We start from the raw sequence: 16,559 nt of genomic DNA on the forward strand, positions 1-16,559 counted from the left end.
CATTAGCGTCCTCTTAAGACGCTAACAGGAGGTGCAAACCATCTGAATATTCCCACCATAGAGTTTTACAGCACAGAAAGAGGCCCTTCGGCTCATCGTGTCTGCGCCGGCCATCAAGATCAGCCATGATCTCATTGAATGGCGGAGCAGGCTCGAAGGGCCGAATGGCCTACTCCTGTTCCTATCTCTATGTTTCTCTAAGCCCTGTCTATTCTAATCCCATTTTCCAGCACTTGGTCCATAGCCTTGTATGCTATGGTGTTTCAAGTGCTCATCTAAATGCTTCTTGAATGTTGTGAGGGTTCCTGCCTCTACCACCCTTTCAGGCAGTGAGTTCCAGATTCCAACCACCCTCTGAGTGAAAAGATTTTTCCTCAAATCCCCTCTAAACTTCCTGCCCCTTATCTTGAAACTATGCCCCCCGGTTATTGACCCCTCTACTAAGGGAAAAGTTCCTTTCTATCTACCATATCTATGCCCCTCATAATTTTGTACACCTCACTCAGGTCCCCCCTCAGCCTTCTCTGCTCTAAGGAAAACAACACCAGCCTGTCCAGTCTATCTTCATAGCTGAAGCGCTCCAGCCCAGGTAACATCCTGGTGAATCTGCACTGCACCCTCTCCAATGCAATCACATCCTTACTACAGTGTGGTGACCAGAACTGCACACAGTATTCCAGCTGTGGCGTAACTAACGTTTTGTACAGCTCCATCATAACCTCCCTGCTCTTATATTCTATGCCTCGGTTAATGGAGGCAAGTATCACATATGCCTTTTTAATCACCTTATCTAAATGTCCTGCTGCCTTCAGGGATCTATGTCCATGCACACCAAGGTCTCTCTGATCCTCTGTCCTTCCTAGGGTCCTACCATTCATTGTGTATTCCCTTGCCTTGTTAGTCCTCCCAAAATGCATCACCTCACACTTTTCAGGGTTAAATTCCATTTGCCACTGTTCTGCCCATCTGACCAACCCATCTATATTGTCCTGTAGCCTGAGGCTCCCCTCCTCGCTATTTACCACTCCACCAATTTTCGTGTCATCTGCGAACTTACTGATCATACCTCCTACATTCATATCTAAATCATTAATGCAAACTACAAACACCAAAGGACCCAGCACAGATCTCTGCGTTATACCACTGGACACAGGCTTCCAGTCACAAAAACAACCTTTGACCATCACACTCTGTGTTGCGTCCGTGTATAATAAGACACAGACTGCGGAGAACGGTACAACAGGTGTTTACTCAGCATGGCTCATACTGCAACTGATCTGTACAGATTACTACTCAGTGTTATATACAGGTGTGGTCACTGCTGGTACTGCAGTATACATGAGCTGTAAAACATAGTTCCCCCCTTAAAGGTATATACATTACAATTGCTCCCCTTTTAGATTAACAGTACCATAACCCTCATTTAACAATTAAATATCAAACTAATTACAATTAACACTTTTAACATGCAACATTAGCTGAAAATAGTCTATTTATATATTCAATCTTTGGGGAGGCTTCCTGATCCATTCTGGATAGCGCCTTTCCCGAGTGTCTTGCTCTTGGTGCGGAGGCGATTCTGGCCCCCTGTCGTCGGTTGGTTCATCAGCTTCCGATGCTACTGTTTCTGGGGAAGATGCGACCTGTACGTCAGGTTCATCACCAGGTACGTATGGGCAAGGCATGGGGTTGACTTGTTCCTGTGACTCTAGGATCTGGTCAGCATGGCGTCTCACGATGCTCTCCCCAACATCCACTGTGTACATTAGTGGGCCCTGCCGTGTGCATATTGTTCCTGGCTGCCATTTTACTGTTCGGTAGTCGCGGGCCAAGACTGGTTGCCCTGCATTGAAGCTCCTTTTTGGCTTCTCATGGATGTGCTGGAATTGCTTACTCTCAACATCTCTTCGTACGTTTGGTCTGAGCAAATCCAGCCGAAATCTTAATCTTCGGTTAAAGAACATCATGGCTGGGGCCTGGTTGGTGACTGCATGTGTTACATTCCGGTAGGCGAACAGGAAATTGTCCACCTTTTGCTGCAGTGGAATGTTGTCATTGTACATAGCCTTTATTGCCTTCTTAAAGATTTGTACGAACCTCTCAGCCAATCCATTTGTGGCTGGATGATGCGGGGCGGATGTGTAATGCCTTACCCCATTCTTTTTCAAGAACTTCTGGAACTCTTCGGACACAACCTGTGGTCCGTTGTCGGAGCAAATCTGTTCTGACAAGCCATTCCTGGCAAAAATGGTCCGTAGGACTGCAATAGTTTTCTCCGTGGTGGTGGAGGACATTTTGATGACCTCAGGCCATTTTGAGTGCGCATCCACGGCTATTAAAAACATTGAGTCCATGAATGGACCAGCAAAATCAATATGCACCCGTTGCCATGGAGATGAGGGCCACTCCCATGGGTGTAGAGGGGCCTGTGGTGGTGCATTTTGGACTTTCTGGCATCCTGAGCAGCTCTTGGTCAGGTCCTCAATTTGTTTATCGATTCCCGGCCACCACACATAAGCCCTGGCTAGGATTTTCATTTTTACCCCTCCCAGATGACCCTCATGAAGCTCATTGACTCTATCCCTTAACTTGGGTGGAATTACCACTTGGGATCCACACATCAAGGTCCCCCGGCACACTGACAGCTGTTCTCTCTTGTCGAGAATGCTGGCAACAGTGAGTCGCCATGTGCTGGCCATCCCTTCACCGTCAAATCATATACCCGAGACAGTGTCGGGTCATTTCGGGTTTCCTTTTCGATACAAGCATTAGTTACCGGTAGGTATTCAACTATAGTCAAATGGAATATTTCGACAGGATCCACTGCTGGTGCTTCCTCCGCAGTAGGCAGTGGCAGGCATGATAGCCCATCAGCATTTCCATGCTGTTTCGTGCCCTTATATTCAATCTCATAGTGGTGCGCCCCTAGAAAATGTGACCATCTTCGTAGTCGTTGCGCCGTCATTACCGGAACGCCCTTCTTCGGATTAAAAATGGAGACAAGAGGCTGGTGATCAGTCAGCAAGGTGAATTTCTGTCCGTGCAGATAGTGATTGAACTTTTTCACTCCCCACACTAGGCTGAGGGACTCCCTGTCAATCTGGGCATAGTTACGCTCGGCTGAGGTTAGTGATCGTGACGCAAAGGATATTGGCCTCTCCGAGCCGTCCGAGAATTTGTGCGACAGCACCGCTCCAATGCCGTAGGGTGACGCATCACATGCCAACCGAATTGGTAATGCTGGGTTGTAATGGGCCAATACCTCTTTCGATGTGATTAGTGTTTTGCTCTTCTGGAAAGCTCGTCTACATTTGTCACTCCACTTCCATGGCACCCCAGTTTGCAGTAGGGTGTTCAGTGCGTGTAGTATTGTAGACAAATTTGGCAAGAACTTATGATAGTAGTTTACCAGCCCGAGGAACGACCTCAGTTGTGACACATTTTCCAGTGCTGGAGCCTTGACTACTGCCTCAATCTTCTCTGGGGACTTATGTAACCCCTCTTTATCGATAACATGGCCACAATACGAGATCTGTTTTCTAAAAAACTCGCATTTGGGGCAGTTAGCTCAGAGCCTATATTCCTGCAATCTAGTGAGCACCTGCTCCAGGTTGGCAAGGTGATCACTGTCATTTTCGGCCGTGACCAGGATGTCGTCCAAATAACACTGGGTCCCTGGGATCCCTTGCAGGACTTCTTCCATTGCCCTCTGCCAAATAGCCGGAGCTGATGCTACCCCGACTACCAGCCGGTTGTATTGGTAGAGTCCTTTATGGGTGTTGATTGTGAGGTATTTTTTTGATGCTTCTTCTACCTCCATTTGCAGATACGCCTGGGCCAGATCAATCTTAGTGAAGCGTTTCCCTCCAGATAGCGAGGCGAAAATATCTTCAATCCGTGGAAGTGGATATTGTACGGTGTGAAGGATCGGGTTCACTGTTACCATAAAGTCCCCACAGATGCGAACCTTCCTTGGTTCCCCAGGCGTGCTGCTCAATGACTTTTTCATCACAGGGACGATGGGTGTAGCCCACTCGCTCCAGTCTACCTTGGACAGTACACCTGAACATTCCAGACTCTCCAGCTCTGCTTCGACGGCTGGGCGGATCGCATAAGGTTTTGGGCTTGTGTTTTCTTCAATTTTAATCGTCGCTGTCATGCCTTTTAGTGTTCCGAGTCCTTGCTGGAACTCTTCTTTCGCGTAAGTTAGGATCTTTGACAGTCACCCAGGTGTGACGTCATCATCTTTTTTGTCAGCCACAGTCAGTGCCTGTATGGAATGCCAATCCAGTTGTATTTTCCGGATCCATTCACGTCCCAGTAATGGTGGTCCTCCATCTTGCAATACATACAGGTCTAGTTTTGGTGTTTCCTTACCGTTATATATAATGGTCACCCTTATTTTTCCTTTGGGGTAGACTTTTTGCCCCGTGTACGTCTTCAAAATAATTTTTGTGTCTCTCAAGGGTATGTGTGAGAATAGCCGCTCATAGTCCCATCGGTTTATGACTGTTAGGGCTGATCCTGTGTCCAATTCCATCTTTACCTGGACTCCTGCTATCTTGAGAGTGACCCAAATGGTTCGGTGATCCTCCGTTGTGATCACATTATGTAGTTTCAGACAACTCAGTTCCCTGCTTTCAGAGTCGTTATCACTCTTTTGTTTGTCTGAACTATTCTCCGTCATCTTATGTACCTTCTTGTACTTTCCTTTGGTCGGTTTCTTATTGCTGGTTTTCTTTCCCGACCTGCAGACTCATGCTATGTGTCCTACTTTTCCACACTGTCTGCACACTTTGTCTTTGAACCAGCAATCATTCTGGTCGTGTGTTGTGCTGCCGCAGCGATAGCACTTCTCTGTTCCATATGACATTTCGTTTGTGCCATATTCTTGCGGTCTCTGTTGTATCTCTGCAGCGCCCCGTGCTGCTGCTTCATATGATACCACAATGCTGAAAGCCTTTTCCAACGTAAGGTCCTTTTCAGATAAAAGCCATTTCTAGGTTCCTTCACTTTGAAGCCCACACACAAACTTGTCCCTTAAGGTATCTGCCAGTCCCGCTCCAAACTGGCAGTGTTTTGATAGTTTGCGCAGTTCTGTTAACTAATCAGCATTGCTTTCATCCTTATGCTGGTTCTGTTTGTGAAACTTGAATCTTTCTGCTATCAGCAGCGGTGTGGGGTTTAAATGTTCCTGTAGTGTCGTTACTATGTCTTCAAAACTCTTTTCCATTGGCTTCCTTGGGGTTACTAGATTTCGTAATAAACCATACGTCTTTGCACCGATTAAACTTAACAATACCGACGCTTTCTTGTCATCTGACACCCCATTTGCCTTGCAGTACACCTCTATTCGTTCGACATATGTAGTCCAATCTTCGCCTTCATTGTCAAATGCGGTGAAACTGCCACTCTTCGGCATTTTGTGTGTGGTTTAAAATGGTGTCTCCCAATGGCTTAAAATGGCATCTCCCGCGCTTTCCTTCCTCCCCCGCTGCTGCCGACGCCGCTCCCGGCGGTTCTCGTGGCAATGGCGGCGCCCTGTAGGTTTCGTGCGCTTCTCCTGCGCTGCTGCCAACGCCGCTCTCGGCAGTCCTCGTAGCAATGGCGGCACCTCGCGGGTTTCTGCGCGTCTCTCGCTCCCTCTCTCCGACGCTGCTCGGCCCCTGAACACCGGCTGTGCCCTGTGCGTTCTGCCCTCTCTCTCTCTCCCCCGTCGATGCTGCTTGGCCCTTTGCTGTGCCGCTCGGTCGGGCTCTAGCCCGTCGCTGTCCGGGAAGTGTCTGCGCACTACCTGTTGCCAGCCTGTCTCGCTGGACCACCTCGACTGGAAAGCCAAGCCTGGCTCTCGACAGCCTCCCCCGCAATTCTCGAGTCTCTGCTGGATGACTGGGCAGCTGCCCGTGGTCGACGCCCGAGTCTCTGGCCTTGACCTCCAATCCACTGATCTCCAGGAACGAATCCCCGGGAGGTGATGCAGAGTTGCAGGTAGGTTTGAACCTTCCTCGTCGCCAATGTTGCGTCCGTGTATAATAAGACACAGACTGCGGAGAACGGTACAACAGGTGTTTCTCAGCGTGGCTCATACTGCAACTGACCTGTACAGATTGCTACTCAGTGTTATATACAGGTGTGGTCACTGCCGGTACTGCAGTATACATGAGCTGTAAAACATAGTTCCCCCCTTAAAGGTATATACATTACACTCTGCCTCCTGCCACTAAGCCAATTTTGGATCCAATGTGCCAAATTGCCCTGGATCCCATGGGCTCTTACCTTCTTGACCAGTCTCCCATGCGGGACTTCATCAAAAGCCTTACTGAAGTCCATGCAGACTACATCAACTGCACTACCCTCATCCACACACCTAGTCACTCTCTCAAAAAATTCAATCAAATTGGTTAGACATGATCTCGCCCTAACAAAGCCATACTGACTATCCTTGATTCATCCTTGCCTCTTCAAGTGGAGACTAATTCTGTCCCTCAGAATTTTTTCAAATAATTTCCCTACCACTGATGATAGGCTCCTTAGGCTATAATTCCCTGGTTTATCCCTGCTACCCTTCTTGAATAATGGTATTATGTTGGCTGCCCTCCAGTCCTCTGGTACCTCCACTGTGGCCAGAGAGGTTCTGAAAATTTGTGTCAGAGCCCCTGCAATCTCCTCCCTTGCCTCACACAGCAGCCTGGGATACATCCCGACTGGGCCTGGGGATTTATCCACTTTTAAGCCCGCTAAAACCACTAGTACCTCCTCCCTATCACTACTAATTTGTTCAAGTATATCACAATCCCCCTGCCTGATTTCTATGCCTAGATCATCCTTCTCCATAGTGAACACAGATGCAAAATATTCATTTAAAACCTCACCTACATCTTTCGGCTCTACATACAGTTTGCCATGTTGGTCCCTAATGGGCCCTACTCTTTCCCTGGTAATCCTCTTGCCCTTAATATACTTATAAAACACCTTGGGATTTTCCTTTATTTTGCCCGCCAGTGTTTTTTCATGCCCCCTCTTTGCTCTCCTAATTTCTTTTTTTTAGGTACTCCCCTGCACTTTCTATACTCCTCCAGGGCTTCCACTGTTTTTAGTCCTTTGTATCTGCCAAAAGCCTCCCTTTTTTTCCTAATCCATTCTTGTATATCCCTTGACACCCAGGGTTCCCTGGGCCTGTTGGGCCCACCCCTGACCTTTACGGGAACATGTTGGCATTGTATTCTCTCTATTTCCTTTCTGAAAGACACCCACTGCTCTGATGTGGATTTTCCTACAAGTAGCTGATCTGAGTCCACTTTGGCCAGATCCTGCCTTATCATATTAAAATCGGCCTTTCCCCAATTTAGAACCTTTATTTCTGGTCCATCTTTGTCCTTTTCCATGATTACCTTAAATCTCACTGAATTATGGTCACTGTCACCAAAATGCTCTCCTACTGACACTTCTACCACTTGCCCAGCTACATTCCCTAGAATGAGGTCCAGCACCGCCCCCTCCCTTGTAGGACTTTCTACATGTTGGCTCAAAAGGCTCTCCTGGATGCACTTTAAGAATTCTGCACCCTCTAAGCCTTTCACACTCTAACTATCCCAGTTAATATTGGGGAAGTTGAAATCCCCTACTATTATTACCCTATTATTTCTACACTTCTCTGAGATTTGCCTACATATCTGTTCCTCTATCTCCCCCTGACTGTTTGGGGGCCTATAGTACACTCCCAGCAAATTGCTTGCTCCCTTTTTGTTTTTAAGTTCTACCCATATGGCCTCATTAGAGGAACCTGCTAAGATATCATCCCTCCTTACAGCAGTAATTGACTCCTTGATTAATATTGCGACACCCCATCCTCTTTTACTCCCCCCTCTGCCTCGCCTGAATATTCCATACCCCGGAATATTGAGCTGCCAGTCCTGCCCCTCCCTCAACCATATTGCTGTGATAGCAACAATATCATGCTCCCATGTGTTCATCAACACCTTCAATTCATCTGCCTTACTCGCAAGACTCCTTGCATTAAAATAAATGCCATCCAGCCTTGCCATACTCCCTTGTGCCGTTACATATTTACTCTGCCTTCCAGGCTGACTTGTTTTTTCCTCTATATTTGGCTGTGCATCATCCTCTACTATAGCTCCAGTCTGTATCCCATCCCCCTGCCAAGGTAATTTAAACCACCCCAACAGTACTAGCAAACCATCCCGCAAGGATGTTGGTCCCGTTCCAGCTCAGGTGCAACCCGTCCGACTTATACAGGTCCCACCTTTCCCAGAAGCAGACACAGTGATCCAGGAAACTAAAGCCCTCCCTCCTGCACCAACTCTTTAGCCACGCATTCATCTGCTCTATCCTCCTATTCCTATACTCACTAGCATGTGGCACCGGGAGTAATCCAGGGATTATAACCTTTGAGGTCCTGCTTTTTAATCTGCTACCTAGCTCCCTAAATTCTTGGGAGGTGCTGTCGAACAAGCCTTGGCGAGTTGCTGCAGTGCATCTTGTAGATGGGACACACTGCCACCACGGTACGCCGGTGGTGCAGGGAGTGAATGTTTAAGGTGCTGGATGGGGTGCCAATCAAGTAGGCTGCTTTATCCTGGATGGTGTCGAGATTCTTGAGTGTTCTTGGAGCTGTACTCATCCAGGCAAGTGGAGAATATGCCATCACACTCCTGACTTGTGCCTTGTAGATGGTGGAAAGGCATTGGGGAATCAGGAGGTGAGACACTCGTTGCAGAATACCTGGCCTCTGACTTGCTCTTGTAGCCGCAGTATTTATGTGGCTGGTCCAGTTAAGTTTCTGGTCAATGGTGACCCCCAGGATGTTGACGGTGAGGGAGTCAGCGATGGTAATGCCGTTGAATGTCAAGGGGCAGTGGTTAGACCCTCTCTTGTTGGAGATAGTCATTGCCTGGCACCTGTGTTGCACGAATATTACTTGCTACCTATCAGCCCAAGCCTGAATATCATCCAGATCTTGCTGCATGCGGGCATGACTGCTTCATTATCTGAGGAGTTGTGAATGGAACTGAACGCTGTGCAATCATCAGCGAACATCCGCTCTTCTGACCTTATGATAGAGGGATGGTAATTGATAAAGCAGCTGAAGATGGTTGGGCCTAGGGCACTACTCTGAGGAGCTCCTGCAGTGATGTCCTGGTGCTGAGATGATTGACCTCCAACAACCACAACTATCTTCCTGTGTGGTATGTATAACTCCAGCCAGTGGAGAGTTTTCCCCCTGATTCCCATTTACTTCAATTTTACTAGGGCTCCTTGACACCACACTCGGCCAAATGCTGTCTTCATATCAAGGACAGTAACTCTCACCTCACCTCTGGAATTCAGCTCCTTTGGCATAAGAAGTCACAGACTAAGATGAAGGAATGAAAACCCAACATTCAGGCATGAATTTGCAGGCAAGTGATGAGCAACCCATCACGTCACCCACTATTTGGATGGCTTCCCTAAATTAGGAGTGGTGCTGCATGAAGTGGTTATTGGAATGGTTGCCCTCTATGCCTGTCCACGGCACAATCCCCATCGGCCATTATTGCAGCATGGCTGCAATGAGCTGAAGGCAGGCTTGCTGCTGAAGTTGATCATTGCTTTTATTGCATCTTTCCTTGCAGCTGTCCTTGCAGCTGATGGCACAGCTCTACATCTGTCTTTCTGCTGACCTAGACCCTGGGAAGACAGTTCTCCATGGTCATTACCAGGTAGGTGTGCTTGGGTCTGTGGAAATTGATTGTAGCTTCTTACATGCAGTCTTAATGAAGGCATGACCTCATGCGATTGAGGAGCTGCTGAGGAAGCATGTTATGGTTAGTCAGGCAGTCACATGACTTAGTGATGCCATCAGGTCTGCTTTCCTAACTTCCTTTGGGAAGTGAAGTCGTTCCCTGCACTAATCATCTGCTAAAATGTTGTATCTTCACTGCTGTCTGCAGTTGCAGGTCTGCCTGTACCTGACCTGTCTGTTAGTATCCCTTTTCTTCTTCCAAATGTGATAGATAGGAACATCCTCATTGAGAAACATACTGATGCCAGAAATAGTGTTGGGGGCAAAAAATAAATCATTTAGAACAACTGGTACAAAAGCCAAGTGCCAGCAGGAGAAAGAAAAACAAAAGAAAGAAGAAAAATGGCTAAGAGTGACTAAAATATGCTTACATTTATATTACCACACTCTTTCCATGACTATTACCATATCAAATATCTGTAGTTTACATTTAGACATCTTGCACACCAGTATGCTGCAAAATAGACACCCTCCCCCCCAAATTAAAATGAAGCGCCTGCCTGTTTGATGTGGTGATTTCACTGCTGCTGACCCTGTTCAGTGGGTAGTGTATCAGAGTGCAAATTAGGCTGAGTTCTATGTGCCCTATTTATAGAGAGGAATTTCGGAGGAAGTTTATACGCTCATGCTCCTGGCATAATATCATAACCTTTCTTTGAGGTTGGCAACAGCTGTTGCTGTGCTATCACAGGGATGATGATGATGGGCACGCGCTCACTTAAATGACAATACAAGGCCTACAGATCACAGGATACAAGCTGTTGACATAGAAGGGCAGAGCCAGGATATAGGGGAATGAGTAAGAGGGATAGACACTAAAATATGACCCACAGAGACAGCTCTCACCCTGGGCTGATGCACGTCCAGCCAATTTAAAATATTGTCAAAGCAGTTAAGATAGTCAAATAAATAGCATGAGAGCTTCTGACAATGAAACAGTGTCTGTGAATGCACAGCACAGTTCTGAATAACCATACCTTAAATATATTTTTTCCAGCTAATTATAGTGCAGTCCATTTAACAATAAATTCAAAGTAATGGACAATGATCCACTGTATGCTGACCTGGGGCCAGAGCAGTTCATGATGTAGATGCAAAATCTGTTGAGCAATAATGTACATGCTGCACCACATGTGTAGTGATGCAAGCAGAAAAAATCTGTGTCCTTTTGTGTAACCACCTTTTCAGAAGGCTCATTTTTATCATATTAATTGATAACATATTCAAATCAGGCTTACATCAAGTGTATATTCTTTACTCACTACAAACCAATTGCTAATCCAGTCAAAAAACATTGCAATCTCCTTTCACTTCTTATTACCACTAGAATTGTCCTTTTCTCTTGTTTCTTGCTAATCCTTTCCCTTGAATCATGGAGCCTCTTTGAATAGGACAGCGCGATAGTGGCATGACAGTGATCCAAAGCACCCTCGTGGCCACTGTTTGCAATTCAGTTGGCATGGAATTGTTTAGATACGAATCCGATATGTAAACGTGACCACACATTCAACAGTGTGAAGGAAAAAAAGCTGTAAATGTTAAGTGATTACATTAACACTTGGATATATTGTATTATAAAAATTTCAGGCTAAATTTTGCAAGGCTCCACTTGACAGGAGCATGGAAGAGGTCTGGATGTAGAGGTCATTGATCTGATTTGTGGCACTCACAATTTTCAGATGACCAATTCTCCAACCTGCACTGCGGCCAAACAATGCATGCACTGGAAGCAGAGCTTTGCAAAATGCACTCTGTCTATTCTTACCAGTGGGGAATATAGGTTTTGGGTCTTCTTTACAGAGTACATCCTTGCCTTCTTCCAGTTGCCTGGTTCCACAGCACACAATATGCCTGCCCATATATGGACGGAAATGTTTTAAGATGGACAGTGGAACATGGATGGTGTTCCCATGTGCCTGCTGCCCTTGTCCTTCTAGGTGGTAGAGGTCATGGGTTTGGGAGGTGCTGCCGAAGAAGCCTTGGTTAGTTGCTGCAGTGCATCTTGTAGATGTTACACACTGCAGCTGCGGTGCGCCGGTGGTGCAGGGAGTGAATGTTTAAGATGGTGGATGGGGTGCCAATCAAGTGGGCTGCTTTGTCTTGGATGGTGTCGAGCTTCTTGAGTGTTGTTGGAGTTGCACTCATCCAGGCAAGTGGAGAGTATGCCATCACACTTCAGACTTATGCCTTGTAAATGGTGGAAAAGCTTTGCGGAGTCAGGAGGTGAGACACTCGCCACAGAGTACCCAGCCTTTGACCTGCTCTTGTAGCCACAGTATGGTCCAGTTAAGTTTCTGGTCAATGGTGACCCTCAGGATGTTGATGGTGGGGGATTCAGCAATGGTAATGCTGTTGAATGTCAAGGGGTGGTGATTAGGCTCTCGCTTGTTGGAGATAGTCATTGCCTGGCACTTGTGTGGTGCGAATGTTACTTGCTACTTATCAGCCCAAGCCTGATTGTCATCCAGGTCTTGCTGCATTCGAGCATGGACTGCTTCATTAACTGAGGAGTTGCGGATGGAACTGAACACTGCAATCATCCCCATTTCTGACTGTATGATGGAGGGAAGATCATTGATGAAGCAGCTGAAGATGGTTGGACTTAGGACACTGTCCTGAGGAACTCCTGCAGCGATGTCCTGGGGCTGAGATGATTGACCTCCAACAACCACAACCATCAACCCTGATGACTTATGTTGTAGTCGATATTGTGCAGACCTGAACCTGGCGAGCTGCCTCTGGACATCTGTCTGGGGTGAGCTGCTCGCTGGCTTCATTTAAATTAGGCCCGGCTATTAAAATAGACCAGTTCTCCCGCTGCACCCCTGAATAGTCTGCAGGCCGATAGCCTGAGGGTTAAAATTACCTCTAAAACCCTGAAGCTTCCTACATTACAACAGTGGCTACACTTCAAAAGTACTTAATTGGCTGTAAAGCGTTTTTGGGACATCCGATGGTTGTGAAAGGTGCTATATAAATGCAAGTCTTTTCTCTTTTGAAATTTTTTTTTGTGTCTGCCTTATTTACTACACAGCAGCTCTGCCTTTTCCTTTCTCTGAGAGGGTGAAAGGTATTCACACGTAAAACTGGATGTGAGTTATTGGCATATGATGCCTGGAAAGTAATGGTAGTTTGTAATCTGGAGAAGAAGCACTAGTTTAACCTGGAAGTAACAAGACAACAACAATGAACAACTTGTATTTGTTTAGCGTTTTTAATGTAGTAAAATGTCCCAAGGCACTTCATAGGAGCGTTATCAAACAAAATTTGACACCGAGCTACATAAGAAAATATTAAGGCAGATGGCCAAAAGCTTGATCAAAGAGGTAGGTTTTAAGGAGTGTCTTAAAGGAGGAAAGAGGTAGCAAGGCAGAGGTTTAGGGAGGGAATTCCAGAGCTTAGGGTCTAGGCAGCTGAAGGCACAGCCGCCAATGGTGGAGCGATTAAAATCAGGGATGCTCAAGAGGCCAGAATTGGAAGAGCACAGATGTAGGGCTATCGGGCTGGAAGAAATTACAGAGATAGGGAGTGGTGAGGCCATGGAGGGATTTGAAAACAAGGATGAGAATTTTAAAATTGAGGCGTTGCTTAACTGGGAGCTAATGTAGGTCAGCGAGCACAGGGTTGATGGGCGAACAGGACTTGGTGTGAGTTAGAACGTGAGCAGGAGAGTTTTGGATGACCTCAAGTTTACTGAGTGCAGAAGGTCGGCCAGGAGTACATTGGAACAGTCAAGTTTAGAGGTAACAAAGGCATGGATGAGGGTTTCAGCAGCAGCAGATGGGCTGAGGCAGGGGTGGAGTCAGGTGATGTTACAGAGTGTAGGGGTTTGCAAAAATTCCCTAAATCCCTGAAGATCGGAAAATATTAGTCCACATCGTGGACGAAGAATTGTGTGATTTGAATTGTCTCTGGGTTGGACAATGTTTTAAAAGCATACCCAGAACTCTTGGACAACATCAGGACTTTAAGATTAAAATGGTACCTCTGAGTTTCGAACTGTGTATATTGCAAGGAGGTTTGAAAATGGCTGTCAGAAAGGCATGGCCAAAAGACAAAAGAAAGCAGCTCGAAGTGTCTGTGTAGAGTGGGAGGATCAAGCAGTGGCAGTCAGATTCTATCAATCAAAGGGGATTTCCCTTCCCTGCTGACAATCGATGTTTATTTATTGAAACTGCAGGATGTTGACATAAGGAATTAAACCACTTGAGATTGACCGCAGGACAAAGGGCTTCTGTTTGCACAGAAATCCAACCCCATTCGACACCACTTACACATAATGGGACACATCAAAACTACGGAAAGGACTTTGATAAGGAATGAATGGGTTTTTGAATCACCCATTAAACTCTGGATGTGGGCGGGAACATTTTGGCCCCAGAATGTAGACACATTCAAACCACTCTGAATCAGCCAATCATAGCCTTTCTCTTGTGTATTCGAACTTTTGGGCGCCAATTTGCACACAGACCCTTTCAGCGCAAAACAGCAGGATTTGGCAGGATATAAAGATAGCTCCTGAGAAGCTATCTCTCTCTCTTACTTCCTTGGACCCAAGGTGAGCAGGTTTCTGACTCCTCAGCAAGGCAACCTAGTAAGGAGTTAGAGGGTGGTAATTTAGGGGAAATTGCTAAGATTGTAAGACTTACATTGTAGCCATTTATCCCTCATTTTTTGCCGCCTGTCCTCCCCTGTTAAGTAGTTTACTGTAATTACTGTGTTCGTGTGGTATAAAGATAGCTCCTGAGAAGCTATCTCTCTCTCTCTTACTTCCTTGGACCACAGGTGAGCAGGTTTCTGACTCCTCAGCAAGGCAATCCAGTAAGGAGTAAAAGGGGGGTGGTAATTTAAGGGAAATTGTTAAGATTGTTTAATTAACATTGTAGCCATTTATCCCTCATTTTGCCATCTGTCTTCCCCCATTTAAGCAATTGTACAGTGATTACTAAAATCGTGTGGTGTAGTTTTCTTTAGTTTAATAAAAGTTGATTTCTCACATCCAGACCAGTTGTCCGTTTTAATATATCATTAATTATAAGTCCTCCAGTCAGTACTGGAAGGGTGGGTTTAGTGATTCGAAACCGCTGTTTGGTATTGGTCTCAGTCTGTGAAACGAAAAGGCTGCTTGACCAGGTAAATTACCGTAAACCACAGAAAAGATACCCCCCTACAAATGTGGAGATAGACGATCTCAATGATGGCACGGATATGTAGTTGGAAGTCCACCTCAGGCTCAAATATGACATCAAGGTTGCGAACAGTCTGGTTCAGCCTCAAACAGTTACCAGAGAGAATTGAGTCGGTGGCTAGGGAACAGAGTTAGTGGTGGGGACTAAAGACAATAGCCGAGATTTTCCTTACCTTGGTGGGTCTGGTGCGGGTGATGTCGGTGGTGGGTCCTGACCCCGCTGCTGGCTCCATTCCAATGTTGAAAATGAACTTACCTTAATGGAGCCAAATAAGCTCGCTCAGCGCATTTCCCGGCCCAATTAGACGGAGCCCGTCTGGTGACGTCATTCATGACGCATCTTGAGCCAGTTTCCTTAAAGGGACCATGGCCACCTTACTTTTGATGTTTGTGCTGTGATTGTTCTACAGCATTGAGGTGCTACAAACACTGACAAGCACTGCACAAAGGTGCAGGGCTGCACCCAGATTCTCCCATGACTCCCTCCATATGCTTGTGGAGGGAGTCACAGCACACAGGGAGGTCCTCTTCCCTTCCCATGGGTGGAAGAAACCTCCCCAGGAGATCAATGCAGCCTGGTTGCATATTGCACAGAAGTGCACAAGCAGTGATGTCATCAAGAGGACCTGGGTGCAGTGGTGCAAACCTTTAAATGATCTCATTAGATCATGAAATATTAGTACGAAGCCACACTCAACCTCATCCTGCTGTGCCACTCATCACATCCCCATCACTCTGCCTTCCCTAACCTACTCATGCACATCCTTACTCTCACAAACTTACCTTGCACCTCCTCCCATCCCTCTCTATCGACATTACCACATCTTCGGCCACTGGGAGAAGGCAACTGAGGAGGATTCTTGCAATGACTTTCCCTGTGGCAGACAGTAGGGAAACTCCTCTGTAATTACCGCAATCAGACTTGTCACCTTTCTTGAAGATGGTCACAATTGCGGTGTCTCTGAGATCCCCTGGCATGTCTCCTCCTTCCAGATAAGAGAAATTAGTTCATGAATTCGTGCCAGTAGTGCTTCGCCGCCATGCTTTGGTGCCTCAGCGGGGATTCCATCTGCTCCTGAGGCCTTGTTGTTCTTCAGTTGTCAGATGGCCTTTTCAACCTCATGCTGGGCTGGGGTTGTGCTGAGATGGTGGCGGGTAGCCTGCTGTGGGATGGAGTTGAGGACACTCGTGTCGAAGACAGAGTCGTGGTTCAGGAGATCTTCGAAGTGCTCCTTCCAGCGGGCACTGACTGCCTCTCTGTCCTTGATGAGTACCCCTCCGTTCTTGGCCTGCAGTGGGGAAGGGCCTTGGGTGCTTGGGCCGTAGATGGTCTTGACTGCGCTAAAGAATCTACGCATGTCGTGGTTGTCGGCTAGCTGCTAGATCTCCTGCACTTTCTCCACCCACCATCTGTTCTTTAGGTCGCGAGTTTTTTGTTGGACCTCAGCCTTCAGGCTTCTGTAGTGCTGCTTTCTTGCTCTCGAGTTCTGTTGCTGTTTCCAGATCAGGAATGCCTTGTGCTTGGGGCTTATTAGCTCCTGGATCTCCTGGTCATTCTCATCGAACCAG

This window comes from Somniosus microcephalus, chromosome 7, assembly GCF_052327205.1.
Source record: "Somniosus microcephalus isolate GS21.2 chromosome 7, FLI_Smic_1.0, whole genome shotgun sequence".
NCBI lineage: Eukaryota > Metazoa > Chordata > Chondrichthyes > Squaliformes > Somniosidae > Somniosus > Somniosus microcephalus.